This window comes from Electrophorus electricus, unplaced genomic scaffold, assembly GCF_041902795.1.
Source record: "Electrophorus electricus isolate QZ-2024a unplaced genomic scaffold, ASM4190279v1 Scaffold290, whole genome shotgun sequence".
Lineage (NCBI taxonomy): Eukaryota > Metazoa > Chordata > Actinopteri > Gymnotiformes > Gymnotidae > Electrophorus > Electrophorus electricus.
In genome coordinates, this window is record NW_027658573.1 from 19,983 (window position 1) to 25,000 (window position 5,018).

At 44.8% G+C, this 5,018-nt stretch overlaps 1 long non-coding RNA gene across 1 annotated transcript in view; it reads right to left on the reverse strand.

The window, feature by feature from the left end:
* Positions 1-833: 833 nt before the first annotated feature.
* LOC145655618 (uncharacterized) overlaps positions 834-5,018 on the reverse strand; it is an 11,817-nt gene continuing 7,632 nt past the window's right edge. Inside the window, exons 1-3 of the long non-coding RNA XR_014121650.1 lie at positions 2,126-5,018; positions 1,744-1,850; positions 834-1,030 (exon numbers count right to left, since the gene is read on the reverse strand). The exon at positions 2,126-5,018 is cut by the window's right edge and continues 7,632 nt beyond it. This is a non-coding gene — a long non-coding RNA (uncharacterized LOC145655618). The remainder of the gene's footprint in view (positions 1,031-1,743; positions 1,851-2,125) is intronic.

A 5,018-nucleotide genomic window follows, 5' to 3' on the forward strand; every position in this document is an offset into this window, starting at 1 on the left:
GATCTGTCTCTGCCTAACCGGGATGGGTCCATAGCTTTCAGCTCCCCTCCCCGCGTGCACGCACGCGCGCGCACACACACACGCACACACACTCACACACACACACACAACCGGGAGATGGGCAAAGTCACCCACTTGCATTTTCTCCTTTATCACAAGCTATTTACCTAGACAAGGCCGGTCACCAATGGGAGATTTTATGTAGCTGATTACAAAACCATGATATACAGTAATTGTCATGTGGGTGGTATGCAGCATACAATCTTGCCTTAGCTGAGCTTGTCAACCCACCAAACTGTTGGAGTGATTTCAAACATGAAGAGAAAGCAGAGCGGGTCTATCTGGCGTCCCGAGGCTCGTTCCAAACGGGTCAGTGGGCCAGAGGGTTGAGGTCGCGTCGGCCGCCCGTCACGGAGCAAACGCTGGTCCACCTTTCCATGCTCCACTATCTTCATCAGTACTCGAGCACTGCCTTCAATTCTGAGATGGTCCTCCACCTATCGCCATGGCGGCACAGCAAGGAACGGCGGTAAAGGCGTCTGCACGGATGCGAGATGTCTCATGTCTCTTGCAATGTCCCACCGCTGTAACTATGGTCTATAATGACACTTCTTTACGGGCAGAAAAACTGAAGCCTATAATCATTTTCAAGTTTACTTGAATCAAGAATATAGCTTAAATTTAATACCTAAAATTGTGTAAATTCGGAATCCCTTAGACGTCACTGTGACCCCAAAATTGTAATGATACATATTACAAGCCATCACCCATAATCATGTAATAAACATGTTATTTAATGTAATAGACAACGTGAATAAAAATGTAATAACCATTTTAAGCTAAGCTTAAGGAATTCAGACACTTTGAAGTGCTCAAAAACGTAAGTGCTACATCGCATGCATTTTAATATAATAATAATGAAGAAACCCATGGTAGGAGTTACACGTGGACAAGTAACCATGCATCCATTTTAAGTCCAGGATCAGAGGACTTCAAAGGACACATATTTCTGTGACGACACCAGTCTGACCTTATGGAAAAAAAGTAATAATAAGAAATATATAAAAATTGGCCAAAATTCACAGTTAACCCGTTCATAATACAATTATTATTATTCATAATAATAAAAGGGAAAAAAAAACACTTTATCTTTAAGCGGCTAAAAAAGAAAGCAATTAAATTGCTACGTATAAAAGCCTGTAGTGCAAAAAAAAAATGTCATTAGTCAGATAACCCCTTTTAAACCAACGAAGCTATCATTTTAAACCAACGAAGCTATCGTGCATACTCCGCTGCGACGGGAGAGCCGTGTTCGTCCACGGGGGTCTCTGTGAACTACAACTTAACGACCGGAGCCGCTATAAAGTGGGCGGAGCGGAGCGTGCCAGTCCAATCCGAGCTCCGGAAGGCTTTCCGTGCGCTCTGCCCTTTCTCCCGTGGAAGCGGTGAAAACCTGCGCTGGATATGCACCCCGCAGATGCCACATGCAAAAGCACACAGCGCTTCGGAATGCTTTGGCAGCAGCGACACGAAACTTTCTCGCCAAGGATCTTGTTGTAGCCCTGTCCGTGTCTGTTTGTTTCTTCATGACCGCCGCGTCCGGGAGCGAGTCGCCACCACTATGCGAGGTAGGGATGCACCTGTTTCTGACAGCTAGTTTCTGAACTATCTATCAGCCGAGCGGCGAGGGGACGGCTGCTAAAACAGATAAACAGTAACGTGAGTTGTGCGAGTATTTCTAACCTTAAGTTTCTGGAAGACAAGTGAAGTTATCCGGACAGGTAGCGCATCCAGCTCCGTATCTGCGGTACTCATATGTACGGCTCTGCAATCGGGGCCGCCACACGCACCTGGGAATAATAATAACACATAATAGCGGTTCTAGGTTTTTAGTTGGAAGATATGCATGCTATACTCCCTCACATTTTCTCTTCTCGTGTGACTGGGACAATTTCAGAGTTTACTAGGGTGTCGCAAGGTGGACTATGCGGAGTAGGCTACGCTACACATACCGGAGAAGTAGACAAAGATTGCTTCGCTTATAGAAACTTTGAAAGCCACGATTTAATACGAAACGCGCGACATTTTAAGCAGACCTTTGCGCACTGGGGTTTGTTCCACTGACCCATTTCCGCCGAAAGCGCCGAAGTGCCGCATCTGGCCCCGAATCCGTCTCCCCGGACTTTATCACCGTCGTGTGCATTGGATCAGAAAGGTTTTTCCAAAACGGGTCAGGAGAGCGGACAGAATGGGACTAAATTGGTTTATGCAGGCTCTGCTGTTTTCCGCGCTCTGTCTGTGGTCGTTTGGTTGTAACCGTTTAATTTCACGTTAAAGTTCGCTCTCAGTTGCAGAGACAGGTTATTCCCTCACGAACCAGTCCGAGGTGGATTTTTGCCCTGTGATCCCTTGGGATATATTCCTAAATTACTTTGAGTTTTTTAGGCTGTACATAATGAATGTTCACTGATATAAACGGCAAAGCACTTTTGCAAGTCGCTCTGGATAAGAGCGTCTGCTAAATGCCGTAAATGAAAACGCAAACGTTAAATTACGACAGATTGTGGTATCGCTTGTAATTTCGTTTATTTCAATAGCAATTCCTGGCTGCGATATACGTTACGCTATAGTGTATTTGATAGAAAACGTGTTTTTTTTTAGATGTTTTGGTGCGTTTTCGTTCTTTTCGTGTCTGTGCCACATCACTACACTGTCTGTAACCAGAAAGACATGAACTAGACTTTAGGCTGTTTTAGTTTAACATTTATGCGCATTAGCTAATAGCATTGCCTGATTTTGCAAAATGCAGGCCTTTCCTAGCAGAAATAATATAATCCTGGCAACAGTTCCTGTGTCATAGTCTTCGGTGCATCCTCATTATATTTTAACTTTGGTTTTCTCTCTCAGAAGGTGAAGGTGGGACCGGTTTTGGTCAAGAGAAACGTGGAGAACATGTTGTCTTTATGTCTGTTTTCTGCTATTGGTCCTCTGAAAGGTCCTGTCAGAAAGCGTTACATCAGCAGAAGAGACCCCTTGTGTCTTCTCCAAACTCTAATCCTTTACAGCCATACCACTATTTTCGGACGCCCTTATTATTAGATTTCGTGTGCTATTAAGAGCAGATTTTTAAGAACACTAACGCAAATTCTAAAACGTCAATATAATCACTAAACAGAAAGTATTTGCGTTATTTAGCCCACTCTATTAATTGCGTAACGTCAAAATATACTTGAGCTTACGTATCCCTTGAAAAATAAGGTCTGCGAATCTTAGTGGTCTTGATTTTAAAGTAAATCAAATACGCAAATCAGAACAGATAACAGATACTTCACCATTTCGCCAAACTAATATACTTTGTATATTTAAGATATTCCGATTTCGGAGCAAATAATTTCACTTATACTTCCCATTTGCAGGTGCCGGTCCAAACCAGATTTTTATTTTATTTATTTTTGGTAACAAGGTATTTTTACCCGTGCGTGCTGTTTTCTGCGTGCTCCTATTTACTGCGTGTACGATGGCACATCAGATATGAACGTTAGAAGCAGGCAAACAACCGGGCAGACTTTGGCAAGTGTAACGTAGTCAGCAGTAGTAGTCGTAGACTGGATTGTGTTTACTACCTGAGCAACCCTTACAGCTTCAAGTGCTGAGGCAAACTGGGGATTAGCCTGTTTGTGTTTAGCTTAAACAGTATAGTGTGTGTGCAAGTTGTGTATGTTGCTGAGTATGCAGACATAACATTTATCTGGTGGCCAGATTGATTAAAAGTATACCTACTCATTTCAAAAGGTCCCAGCTCATAGGCCATGGGCATCCAGTTTAGTAACTCTAGATGTGATTGCTTTCAGGAGGCCTTCTCTATTTCAGCATCCTGTAATGATTATACACACACACACACACACACACACACACACACCAAATGTGTGTGAGAGAGAGGGAGAAATAGTGATCTTGAGAGAGAGAGAGAGAGAGAGAGAGAGAGATGACAAATCTTGATTCTTCCTGCTTTTATTTTTCCTACAAAGTGCTCACCTTTAGGGTGATAGAGAGGGGGAAGAATGAGAGAGAGAGAGAGAGAGAGAGAGAGAGAGAGAGAGAGAGAGAGAGAGAGAGAGCGGCAGTTCTCTCCATTGTCACCGTCTGTCCGGCCCACCGTGCTCTTGCTGAGCGGCATGGCTCTGACCCAGGAGCCTGCTCGTTTTGTTCAGGCCGAGCTCGACCTCCCAGTTCCGTCACGCCAGAAGAACGGAGGCTCGCTGCAAGCAGGCGCTCCACCCGAGCCACCAGCACCGTCCCCTCCCGAGAGCCAGCGGCGCTCCACGCACTCCTCCACCCTGTCCCACCCATACCAGCTCGGCCTGCACTGTAGGCCTTCAGGACATTAACGAGGATCTTGCGCACACCAGCCAGCTACAGTGTGCCATACACAATCTGACTGCTTTCATCTCCAAGGGCGGCTTTCGGGAAGCTATCGCCTTGACTCGTCTGACACCGCTGTAGCGCTCGTAACGAGTTCTGGCCTGAAACAAATTAGCATCCATGACACATACTGCATGTACCTTTCTGTTCTTATTTTGGCTAATTGACACCAGCCTTGATGCTGGTGCGATGGTGGTGCGGGGATGCGATGCATTGCCAGCAGTCTGTAAATCTGTGTAAAACAAACCGTATCAGGCTCCAAGTGCGACACGTTCGGAGTTCTGACAAAGTTGTCAAATAGGTGCTTTGAATGATTTTAAAAACCCTGCGTATGTTACCAAGGCAGTTACAGTTCTCTCTGAGATTAGAAGTCAGGCTTTTTGCCATCGAGTGTTTGAGCCTGTTTGACCGGGTTTTCTCCGTTACCTGGGCAGTGGTGGCTTTGGAAAATGGAAACATCACTCTCACAGCTCGCTGACTATACAGGACATTTATTTTTAATTAAAAAAAAACCAAACAAACACAAGCCAGTTTCAGAGTGAAGTAGAGCCAAGTATGTTTTGAAACACCTGATAACAGCACTGCAGCATTAAACT